Raw genomic sequence first — 13,253 nt, forward strand, 5'->3', positions numbered from 1 at the left:
ATCCATCCTCTGGGTTCAGCTTTTATCGGGGCGAAATGCTGTCATAGCTTCTGTAGTGTCCTGTTAGGCGTGATTCATGGGACAGAAGGGATGCTTAGCTTTTTCTTTTTATCTTGTTTGTTTGACCCATCTGCCATCAGAGATGAACTAATATGTTCACAGGGGGTATTTCTTTGTTAGCCTGTCCATGTGCATCATTTTCACTGCTCGCTCATGTTCGATAGCATGAAACTGGGCTTCTAACGGGTCTGCAAACATTTTTCTTGAGGTGTATTCACAAATTCTGAGCTGTCGTGAATAATAGCACTGATGGGATGTAAAAAAAATGGTGATTTTTGTTTTTCTTTAGCTGTGAAGATTGCACCTTTGTGAGACACAATGGGTTTAGAAAGCCCAGTTAAAGGGGACGTATGAAAAACTCACTTTTTCATTGCCTGTGCACATACATTTATCTAGAGTGACTACCAAGCCACAAACTGTGAAATAAGACAACACAGTCAGTTTTTAGTGGGCTGCCTAGATCAGAAAACATGTGATTCAACAAGCCATTCAGATTTGGCTCCCCTTCCTACAGTATGTCACATTGAATATATCGGCCACGTCTTGAGAACTACCTTTGCAAAGGTGCACCATATTTTTCTCACAACAATCAGAGCAGTCTGGGCTCTTTCAGCAGGGGGTCTTAAAGAGACGGGTACTAAAACGGAGCATTTCAGACAGAGGGTGAATACAGGTATATTCAGACAGACAGTGTGAGGAAAATAATGTCTTTTTTGAACATGTTCTAGTAGAAATCCAAAATACAAGTATGAACCTGAAAATGAGCATGATATGTCCCATTTAAACCTTTAGAAAATTACTGGGCAATTAAACAACTGATGCTATATCATCTTTTTACTTGGGAATTTCTGTAGATGACACATTTTGTTCAGGAATGGTGGCTGCTGCTTTTCACCCAAACTACTATTTTTTTGTGTTTTTTTGTTATTTAGTGTTTTTGTGTGGACCCCAGGCACTTTGAGGAAGCTAATGCGGATCCAAATAAAAAATATAATAACATTGTAATTTGCGGGCTGTAAAGCTACAATAATCCGTCACATAATAAAATGATTAAATAGAAAAGAGAGCAGCTATCATAATGATATGAACCTGAAAATGAGCATGATATGTCCCCTTTAAAACTCAGTGGATAATGTCAATAAGCATAACCATCTGTAATCTTGAAGAATTCACATTTTGTAGACATTGTGTTTTCAAACACCAGCAATAAGATGCCCCAACATGATCCTTTCACTTAGACAGATTTAGCACGAACAGCACGGTGTTCAAGTGTATGTTGTTGTTTACATTTTGGGTTACAGATTTGTGTGAGATCAGGAACACTGTGGACAGACCGTGCCATGATCTTTCTAAAGGTCAGGAGAAACATCTCTGTTCTCACACTTAGTCATCAATGGCAGTCATTGTTGGTAGCATCAGAGGTGATAAAAAAATATTTTGTTTTACGTCGCTGTTGTTTTTTGTGGCCTAGATTTACAAGGCTGCACTAAAGCAATAACAGTATAAGACCGTGGGGGCGGAGAAGTGTCTGAACTACAATAGTCATAACAGCTTCTGTCCTCATGATTTCAAGCCGGCTGCAGGCCGCGCAGGGTGCTTTTGTGTCAGTCGGTTTTCCAGGATGGGGCGGCTGATGGAAGTTGAAAGTCAGTTTATTAAAATGTGTTCTTGGAGCTGATTGATTTGTGACTCTTATACCTGCAGTAGGCAGAATGTTTAGGCATCATTGGGCAAAAATTCCTTCTAGTGAACTGTTTAGCTGTAAAATGAGAAAGTTTGCTCCGGCTTGTGTGCGGTGCTTGGTATTTCCTCAACTGATCTCAACAGGGATGCTGGGTCACAAACGTTCTCATTTTACAGCTAAACAGTTCACTACAAGATGTTTCTGAGAACATGTTGTGCGAGAAATAGGCATAACAGTAACAGAATATTGATTCATATTTGATCAGAGCTGCCTAGTTTGACCGTTTGATTGGAGTTTGCGAGTGATTGACAGCTGCTCAGAGACGGCAGACTGCAGCTCGGCTCTGATTGTTTTCCTCCGGTCTGTAAAATCTTGCAGATGCCGTTAGGAGCACCGGAGGACACAGAGGCACAGGAGTGTTTTCAGATTACCTGTTTCATGCACTACTGTCAGGATATAGTGCCCGTTTTATAATGCAAACTTTTTTTTAATCATATTTGCTCCAACCTGCCTACTTCAGCTTTAATGCACCGTACAGTATTTGCACTTATAGCATGTAAGCTCACACGGCATGATGGGATACTTTTGTCTGGGGTTTCCCGCAAACACACATGGACGAGTCATCATGTGGGGGAGGGGAGGGCCAGCGTTGTACACGTTAACACATGAATGAGCTGGGAGGACGCCAGCCGCAACAGAACTTGACTTCCAAATGAATAAATGAAGGCAATTAGTAGATCTGTTTACAATGTTGCGGAGACAGAAGTAGGTCAAACGTGGCAGAGACAAGGGGGAGGAGGGAGCCGGCGAGCCAGAGCCAGGGGCTGTCGCTGGTACCTACAGTGATGAGTCGGGGAATTAGGACATGAAAATGCCGTCGTTATTAAGGGTGACTTATAAATGAATGTCATATTGAATCACATGGGACCGGTGGGGTTTGTTAGAAAAAGGCAATGTTTTGTGATCGGTCCACCGTGTTTTATCTGCGGCTTTGCTGTAGAGTGGACAGCCCGGGGCCGTTGGCCCCCTCCCTGTGAGGCCCACAGACCTCGGAGGGCGTAATGTGTAGTGTGGAGGCTCACGCTGTAGATACCCACAGGATATCTCCACTTTGATGCCGCACAGTGCAATTTTGTGACAGTTGGCCTGTGGTTAATTTTCATCATTAGGTTTGGCAATGTAAATCCAAACAGCAGTGCTTCCCCCAGACATTTCTCGGGTAAAAAAAACCCCCTCACAACCAGTATTTAGATTAATGATACTAACGCTTTGCGATGCTAGTATTCTCTGCTGTAAATTCATTTCGTTTAGCAGCTCTTCTGGCATGATTTTATATCAACAAAAAACGAACCGTAATTGCCTTTTTTCCATATTTGTAGTTTAGTTTATTGGTCAGCGCGGCTATTGCACGCTTTAGGACCCTCCAGCCGGCCACTAATCTTGATGGTAGTGTGCCGGAGGATGTCTGCGGGGAACAGTAAAGCGGCACTATGTCACCGCTACACGCTCTGCTCCTTAATAACTGCAGGATGCTGCGAGGGACCCGGGCAGAGGCTAAATGTGACATAGGGGACCAATTCCAACACATCACCCACCGCAAACACAGTCAGCAGCCTCCTCTGCAATGCATGCCATTATCTTAGGGCGCATGCATTATACATGCAGATACAGTACTATATGTGAAATTGCTGTTAAGAGCAGGGACCCGACGAAGGGCGCTGCTGCTGCTGCCACCAGATTTAACCATGCATGCCTTTTCTCCTCCCTTCCCTCTTCTCAGCTCTGTCTCCTCTTCCATAAATCTCATTGTCGGTCTTCCCTTGGTTAATGGTGACCTCAAGCAGGCTCTCAAACGCCGAAGCCGTCGTGTTGCATATATGATGAGCGTAGAAGGGGGGAAAGTCAAAGTGACCTCCAGCACTGTGATGAAAACCAATGCAGCTCGAGTGCAATAGACGGTCTTCTATAATTCAGCGAGCGCAGAAGAAGACAGAGTGAGTAGCGTTTTCTTTGCAAGCCGCACAGCGTGTGTGCGTGAACCGTGCTGCAACGGCTTGCCCAGGACCCTTCATCCTTAACGTCGCTTAAGTGCAAGAAGAAGAAGAAGTACAAGGGGTAAACAGAGGAGTCCGACCGGGTGCTCTGAGTGATCTGTGGACAGTGCAGCTGAGGGGAATAGAGAATGAGGGTGGTGAAATGTGAGCTCCACTCTCTCTAGCCCAGAGACAATAGCTCTCCAGTTGTGTGTTTTTGCACTATAAGAGCACTCTCTCTTAGCCATTTTATGTGGCTCAATAACTACCAGCCTGGTGTTGAGCCTCTAGCATGACTGTAATTTTATTGTCTGCTCCCATCTTCAGAGTTTCGGTCTTTTTGTGTCAGAGTTGACATTGCTCTCTCTCTCTCTCTCTCTCTCTTTCTACAACAAAGCTATATTTCTGCACCGGCTGATTCAGTTACAGATGTATAGTGCTATATTGCTTTTGCATGCATAAATCATGGAGACCTGACAAGGAACATGCATTACGTTTGGAAGAGACTAGACCCCGGCGAGTGGGTATGAATGAGAAAAATAATCAAACACAGCGATGCAGAGAATCCATGTGAAGCTGTGAAGCACATATGTCCATAATTCCCACACCACTGCACACAGAAATCAAAGAACTTTATTCCAAAGAAGCCTGTGTGTGTGTTTCCTCGACTGCCCCCCTCTCTGCCCATATGGCTTCGTGGGGTGGAGGATGCCAAGGTTGGAGGTAGCTGGCACGAATAATTACGATCAAAGAAATTACAATGCAAAAGGAACAGCTGCTACCTCCACTGCTGACAAATCACTGTGAGCGAGAGGAGATGGCAGTAGACGGCGAGCGAGGGAAAGGGAAACGGCAAAGAGGAGGAGAGACGATGTATGTTCTACTATTCAACAACTTTCCCTCTAAGTATCCGCTGCTCCAAAACCCATTTAACATTTAATCCGCAGTGCAAATACGGCCTTTGGTGGCCATTCACCCGAAAGCTGTACAAATACAAGCATCTGCCCAGATTATCTCAGTCTGTCTCCATGGTCGGCCCTAATTCTAACCTACTCTGAAACTCTATCCAGTCTCCAAAGTCTCTCAATGTGATTTTGGGCAAATGAACTTTCCATATTGTTCAGAAATAGACATAGCCTGGTGAAAAGTACAGTACCCTAGTGGACCAGAGGCCTACCAGGACTGCAAACACAGGTGAATTTCGCTCAAATAGAAATTCACTGGAAGGCAAATCAGTTTTTTAAATCTTTTTTTACAAAAGCTCCTTAAGGGATAACTTATACTGGGGGAAACAGTAAAGCAGAGAACATTTCCCATTGCTACAACCTGTCCTTCTTGATGGGACTTGATCCTCAAATTAATATTGAATTCTCCAAGTCTATTAAGTAAGTCCAGTCCCACCTGGTTTGTGGCTGCCAAGGGCTTAACACTGCTTGTCTCGGATGTAGTCCAGGTGCTCTGGGCGTCTGGGACATGTTGTAGGTAACTGATTACTTTCATTCTTTCTAAGACCAGAACCAATCAACTCATTCAGTGTTGTGTTGTGACTTTAAAGGTGCTATTGATAACATTCAGCCACAAGATGTCACATTCTCCTTCCCCTGTTCCATTGCATTTACTTCACAACAAGTCGTTGCCAGGCACTTACTGTCAGTCTCAGCCATTTATCTGTTATTTCCACGCTAACTGACGACCCAGAGATACCATGTGATACCAACGTAGTTTTGCTATTGGCTCAAAGCGAAAAAAATTTAAATTATTAATTCACAAACATAATGAATGATGATCTCTGCCCACGGCTTGACAACTACCTTTAAAAAGGTGCATCATATTGTTCTTGCAAGCCAATCAGAGCAGACCGGGCTTAAAGAAACAGGCACTTAAACGGAGCGTTTCAGACAGAAGGTGAATACAGATACTGTATATTCAGACTTTATGAGAAAAAATTATGTGTTTTTTGAACATTAAAGCATGAAAACATGTTGAAGTAGAAACCCCAAATACAAGTATGAACCTGAAAACGAGCATGATATGTCCCCTTTAACACTCCCCCAAAGACTCAGCAGTCAGCAAAAGTCACAAGGGAGAAGCAGATAAGTAGCGTTCTCCTTCTGTAATTCAATTCAGATGCTTTGAAACAAAGTTTTTTTATCCATAACCTTGCACTTCCATAAATTCTATATTCTTTATAACCGTTAAATTCCAGCAACCGCAAAGATGCAGATCGGATTTTAGGAAACGTGAACAGTTTTAATGAGTGAGTACCTGTACCCCGAACAGCGTGTTCTTTGAAACTTGGAAGTTTTGGTAGCAGGTTTTTCTGTGAAGGGACTGGTGAATTTGGAGACTGTTCAAAAGTCGCTGATGTTATTATTGATCAGGAATTTCACCAACTTCTATGGACTTGCCATGAAGAAAGCACAACAAAGATTTAATGTTCTTAGAAATGGAAAATGATTTGAGTTGGAGGCGTTTGCTGAAACGGAGGGAAGTAGAACGTTTTAAGTGAAGTGACACACATTTGCCACGGCTCTACTTCACTAAGACCAATTTCCATACATTTTCCATAACATACAGCACATTTTCCGTGACCAATATTTGCATTTCTGTTTCTATAATGAATTCTCACATTTTAATTGATAGCTTAATTTGAATTTTCAGTTACCTCATCAGAATATGTATGAAATTGTGTTTTTAAAGGTTGGCACCATCCAAGCCCGAAAGTTTGTCGACTTTCAAGAGACGGTACCGTACAGAAGACGCCAAGATATTCTGACATTTGGTCCCTAATACGAGTCAACAGTGGATGCTGTATTTAATGCAACTTGATAGCATCTTTTGTGAGACCCTCCCTGCCAGGAAAACTTAAGTTTCTTTCAAACTCCAAACGATCTGACTTTGTAATATAAACTTTCTGTTAAAGATCTGTCTCAGAGCCCAACCTGATGATATCACCTATTTTCTCAGACTTTAGAAAGCTTCTCCAGAGCCACAGAAAACATTATACACCTGTTTAAATAAGCTGAATGAGTAAACTGATCCTCATGTGTAAAATCACTGGAGTGCACCTTTAAGAAAAAAAGATAATACAAACTCTTCAAAGTCGTCAAAAGACAGACAACATTTGACTTCCCTCAACTTTGTCAGGTTTTTTTTAGATCCATATGCTGTCTGCTTCCACCATGTGCCAGAGAAAATAATACAAAACACACACATCAGCAAAGTTATTGCACTGTTTGTATTAACAACGGTGTGACAATCTGGAGGCGGTGCGCCATATTGCAAGACCGCCATCGCTGCATGCTGAGCGCTGCCAAAGCTGCCATCTGGCAGGTGAGCTGCACACTTCCCACTTGTACCTCTCCTCCCTTTCACTTCCCTCCTCCGCTGTTTGTTACCACCTCTCTCTCTCTCTCTCTTAGTCTTTCTCACTCCTGCTCTTTTTCCACCTCTTCCTCTCCTCTCTACCCGTTTCATCCCTATTCTCCACCTATATCTTCCTTTACCTCCACCTCCCTCCAGGCCTGGATCACACACAGAAACAAGAGGAAGCGTGAAGATTGAAAGGGGGATGAAGGAGAGGAAAAAGAGCAAGGACAACAGCATATCGGTCGTGCTTGATGATCTGCAGTATTTTGTTCTCTCTCCGTTTCTTTCTGCCGTCAGTGTCGGTTTCACTTCGCTGTTTGTGTCGCTTCCTCTCCTCTGCTCTCTAACGTACACCCTCCTATGCAGAGTCACACTCGTAAATCCACATGTGCACGCACGCACACGCATACAGTACTACGCACACACATGCAAACACTAACACACACACACACAATACACACACACTAGGGGCTCTCCTTCGTCTTCTTCCTCGGGCTGTAGCATCTGAACAGTCGTGTTTAATCAGTGTCTCTGTTGGCAACGGGGTAGTGGTGGGGGTAGGGTTGGAGGGTTGGAGGTGGGGGGTCTCCAGCTATGGGTAGTACTGTAGTAGAGAGCTGCTGTGCACTCACACACCGTGTAATTGTGTTACATACACTAATTCTCCTGATCTACTATTGCAGCGACTGTGCCTCGTCTTTGCCCCTGACCCACATCGCGCTCCCTGATGTTCAAATTACTCTAAAATCAATGTCACGCTTTGAACTGGTGGTCATTTCAATCAAACGCTGTTTTCCACAGCTGTAGTATAGAGTTTTGTTCCTGATTTATTCTTTTTTTGCTGTCTTCTCAAACGCACTCTATAACTCATTAATCTCCGTAGAAGAGATAACACTTAACTCCTGCTGGTTTGTGGGTGAATTTGACAGAGACAGATGTTCTAAATTACTTCACCTACACTGGTCTGGCGTTGTCTCCAGGTTCAAAAGAATCCAGAATGATGCAGTTTCAACCTGCAATCTCTCTACGTTATAAAAATACCATTACAAGTACTGGTAAAAATACAACACTGGGCGAATAGAAATCAATGAACAATCCAACGAACAGTCCATGCCTCATTTTGTAGGACGTGTTTTTTATCTGACTCTGCATGGTGGAAAACGGTATGAATATGGGTGAGTTCACCCAACTCTTAAAACCTAGTGTCCAGCCATGAAAGTAATATCTGCCTCTGGAACTTCAGTTGCTGACCAAAAACAATGAGTGGAAATAATGTTTTTCTCCTCAAAGCATTGAAAAATAACATTTGAAAACCTCAACAGCAACTTGTCTTTCCGGAAACTACGTCCAGGTTTAACCGGATGATCCACAAAAATTATTTCTTTAAAATTAGAAAACTGGTCACACTAAGGTCTGTAGAGTTGTAACAGACATTTTTCAATTGTAATTCAAACATATTCCATTGTATTGGTGTGGTAACATAACCCGGTCTCACGGAAAGGTGTATAAATTACACATTATTACAAGGACATTGCATGTGTCATGAAGACGCATTTTAGGATTTTCACGTGTTACATCCGCTGTTAAGTTTAGGTAACAAAGCCACTTAGTTAGGTTTAGGAAAAACATCATGGTTGGGCATAAAATAAGTAAACAAAGTAAAATACGTACGGAAACAATGCATAATGAGTATGGAAAACACATTACTAAAAAACACATCTAAAACTTGACTAACTAAACTTACAAAACAAAACACCGGTCTCGAACACCGGTCTCGTGGTCGAAAGTCCTGTGTTTGTTGGACCCATCCGCCATCAGCGGTCTTTCTCACTTTTTATTTCTAGCTCTAGCTCTGAGCGTAGCATATTTACACGGATGTATTACAGTCAGTTCAAGTACAGACTGCATGGAGTGAAAATGACATGCCAAAGGCAAGAATGACGTTCTTATTGCACGCTACATTCCTTGCGCATTACCGTGTCATTCATACACCTTTTCATGCGACCCAGCTAGGAAGCACTAATATCAGAAACAGATATCTTAAGACCTCGACATGTGAGACCAAAAGTACCTGCATGGCTAGAAACCACCTGGAGTATGGGGGAAACTATGTCTTTTTGTATGTCGGATTAATTGACTCTTTAAAATGGGTCTACCGAGTTTAGATTGGTTTTAACCCTCAACTACATCACTAAAACTCCTCTATGAACAGCAATCATCACAACCCGAAACCTCATTTTCATTTATTGCTGTAAAACACCGCAAAAGAGTGAAAGACAGAACTAATGTGGAGATTCATTTGAATTCTGAAATTAGCAGGCAGCTGATAAAGTGCCGGAGTGCATGACTGGCGTGGACACGCAGAGGGAGAAGCCAATCTCTCCCTTTCTTTCTCTCTCTCTCTCTCTCCATGAGAGGCTTTATCCACTCTGGAGGGGCCAGGAGAATAAAAGCTTGTCCAACTGGCCGGCCAGATAAGCCGGACCAGAAAGAGCACGCGGAGAGGAGAGGGGGTTCATCTCTGGTTTGCATGAGGAGTGAGAGTCAAAGAGCCGTGAATCCAACAAGCACCCCCTCTACGAGCACCCAAACACACACATACACGGAACAAAGATGCACTTGGTCAACAGCATTGTTGAGGTTGGCACTGCTACAGCCGTGTGTGCTTTAGTTCTTTCGGGCTCAGGCTCCATCTCAGCTCCTGCCCAGCCTTATCAGCGTCCCAGTGGCTTCTGCTCTGCCCGGGCTGCCAAAGGCTGCACGAGCTCCGGCTGCAGGAGGCAGGAGGCAGGGCAGCAGTGGACTCACTGACTATCTCCAGGCTAAATACTTCACTCTGGTATTCCCAAAGCGACCACTGATCTGATCTAATGCGCTGCCCAGAATAATCCACAAGTGTAAAAGAGTTCTGAAAAAAAAAAATCTGCACAGGCAGTTCTGCTATGTAGGAGGCTTTGTCTAAAGTAGAATGAAATGCATCCCTCTGATAATGCAATGATTTACATACAGTGCTGCCCTGTGATGATGGGTGCATGTACAGTCGCTCGGTCTTCAGAGCATCATCTGTTTGGTTGCTCCATGCATGCAAGGTGGCACAGAAGAGAAATAATTTGATAATCTGCTCATGCAACATTTGATATGACACCTCCATTCAGAGTGCACCACCACCGGACGTCTTCCACTGCGTCCTACAGGCGCGTAAAGTCTACCCAACTTTACCCTCAGCCTCAGCCTGCTGGGCTGCACTACAGGCTGCTGCTCAGCCACTAACAGTAAAGGTAGAGGCTACTCACCTTGAAATAAGAGGAGACTCTTTCATGAATAGCACAGATCCGGTTATTTCTCAGTCAGTCAGTCAGTCAGTCAGTGAATATGTGTGGACGCCAAATACAGCGAGACAAACTACCGGTTCATTTATTCTACGCGCTGCAGCTTTGTAAAGTCATCCGGACGCGCAGAGCATCTTCTCCGTCAGATGCTGAGAGGGAGACGACCTGCCTCGTTCAGGGATTGATCGTTTTCTGTAACCGTATCTCTCTCTCTCTCTCCCTCTCTCTCTGTCTCTCTCTACATGAAGTCACCCATCAGTTCACTTGCACCTCACGTACACTGTGCGTTTTTAGACCCAACCTCTCCATCGCGTCATCCTTTTGGCACAGCTCGAGCGCACTGCAATACATTATTTTATGTCTTTGAAGCATTAAGTGGACCCTTCAAAGTGTTCCCTAGATTTAAACATCAAGGCACATAAAAAAAAAATCTTTATTTATGTGGAGAAATTATCAATAAATGTGATAGAGATTCAACAGAAAAATATTTTTCTGAATATGTGTTTCTAATATATATATATATATTTTTAAATTGGACATAGCCTGCCTATGTTATCACCAGCACACAGGATGAAGATAATGCCAGGGTATAAAATAGGCCTATTTGTCAAATGATTGCTATCTTCATGTTTTTGTAAAATGACTGCCTTCCACATGGACAAATGGGTTGTATTTTGGGCTTGTTATGTATTTTGAGACATGCATCAACACATCCTCTGAGCTGAAAGGAAATAATGTCACAGCAGCTCACGCACGTACTGGTTATAGGCCCATGCACTCACCCAGTCGGAGAGAGACTGAGACAGTCAGGACCATATTTATGAAGCAAGTAATAAACCTTTCTCAATGAATTTATTTTATTTTTCATTCAGAAGTCCAGATAAATGCACACAGCAGCACACACTCCCAAGTTTCCTTTGAAATACTGCCATCTGTAGCCCGAACGATGCAACCACACACACACACACAGCTGTGACACAGAGCCTTTGTTTTTACAGAAGAAGCCTCATTATTGAGTGTCTTTCTGCTTTAGGTAGAAGATCAAAACATGTGACTGTGACTGTGGAGTAAGAGGGTGTATTGTGTGATGCATGGATTGGATATCCCTGACTTTGAAGGAAAAGTGTGCACACACACACACACACACACACACACACACAGCCAGGCGGCAGTGTGTCCAGATGAAACTATCACAGAACTGCTTACGTTGCTGAAAAGCTCAGTAGGCATTTTTTCCCGGTGGATGGGTGGATGGGTGGATGGGGGGGTGGCACACAGGGTCTGTCGGCCAGCTGTCTGCCCCTCATTATCTGCCGTTCGGTGGGTTGGAGATGAGTTGGAGATGTCAGACGGGCTACCTGTTAGGGGCGAGCAGCCCTGGGTGGCCGGCGGACTCCCTCCGGGCTGACCAGATGGCAGCTATGCTCCTCACTGGCCCCGAGTCAGGTGCTGGGGTTCACGAGGCCATGTTACACACACACACACACACACGTATACTGTAATGTGAAAACACACAAGCCTGCAGACATACAAACACATATGCAAACACACACCTGAGGCAGGCACGTGCACATTCACAGTGTTGGAAATAGCTATGCAGATGCACTCATGGCTGGAGGGAAACTATAGTTTCAGGTGAGAGGGAAAGTGGAAAATGGAAAAAGTTACAGAATAAAGACAAGCTTTTTCAAACGTATATGTGTTGAATAGGCTTTTAGAGATGCGATGATGTGATTTTGCTTGTAACAATTAATTTATAATTGTTAGAATACCTTTGTATTAGGGCTGTCAATCGATTAAAATATTTAATCGCAATCAATTGCATGCTTGTCCATAATTAAAGCTTCGGTAGGCAGAATATTTTTGGCATCATTGGGCAAAAATTCCATAATAACCTTTCAGCATATTGTAATTCAAGTGTTATGTGAAAACTAGACTTCTGCACCTCCTCATGGCTCTGTTTTCAGGCTTTAAAAAATATAGCCCGGCAGACTTTGACCAATCACAGATCATTTCAGAGAGAGAGCGTTCCTATTGGCTGTGCTCTGGTCATGTGAGCGGTGCTTGGTATTTACTGAGAAATCTCAACACGGCTGTCGGGTCACAAACTTTCTCATTTTACTGCTAAACTGTACACTATAAGATGATTCTGAAAACATTTGAGTTGAGAAATAGGCATTAACGTAACATAATATTGATTCATATTTGATGGTTGCGTTAATGCGTTCAAGAAATTGGTGCCGTTAAGATGAATTTGCGTTAACATGTTATTATTGCGTTAACATTGACAACCCTACTTTGTATGGACTGAAATACTGTACCTTTCTCCATATTTTTTATCAGATTCATCAGTAAAGGAGCTATCTATTGTGCTGGGAAGTACATTACCAAGCTAAGCATGGTGATGCTTGTATGAGAGATACACAGTAGTATTGTTGGTTAAGGCAGCGATGAAGACTGTGAGTGGAACTGAGTTGTAGAAGATTGTTATATTCACTGCACAAGGTAAATCACTCGCCACTGTCTAATTCAAGGGCGGTTGCAGTTGTTAATTAGTTTTCAAGCTGCTGTGCAAACTTGTGTTATCACTCGTTCAAGAGCAGCACTCGCACGGTGTGTTCAAGACTCTGGAGGAAACTCACAGAGAGGAGAAGCCACAGGTTAGCCACTCAGATGAACAGCGTCTGAATGAGAATGCTGCTCATGCAGAAAACAGAATTGTCTTTGAAATGCCTCATTATATCACTGTTAAAGTGCTGTTTGAATTTCCCCATAAAA

The 13,253-nt window shown here is 43.2% G+C and overlaps 1 protein-coding gene across 3 annotated transcripts in view; it reads right to left on the bottom strand.

Moving 5' to 3' along the window:
- The window catches only part of LOC119489643 (plexin-A2-like), a 98,014-nt gene extending 87,282 nt beyond the window's left edge, over positions 1-10,732 (bottom strand). The window contains exon 1 of one of the 3 annotated variants that reach the window (XR_005207225.1): positions 10,440-10,731. The gene's annotated coding sequence lies outside the window, so the exon portion shown is untranslated. Of the gene's footprint in view, positions 1-10,439 lie in introns of all 3 variants that reach the window. The other 2 variants (XR_005207226.1, XM_037772371.1) reach the window with 2 other exon arrangements.
- Positions 10,733-13,253: the final 2,521 nt, after the last annotated feature.

Source organism: Sebastes umbrosus, chromosome 1 (genome assembly GCF_015220745.1).
Source record: "Sebastes umbrosus isolate fSebUmb1 chromosome 1, fSebUmb1.pri, whole genome shotgun sequence".
In the NCBI taxonomy this organism is placed as follows: domain Eukaryota; kingdom Metazoa; phylum Chordata; class Actinopteri; order Perciformes; family Sebastidae; genus Sebastes; species Sebastes umbrosus.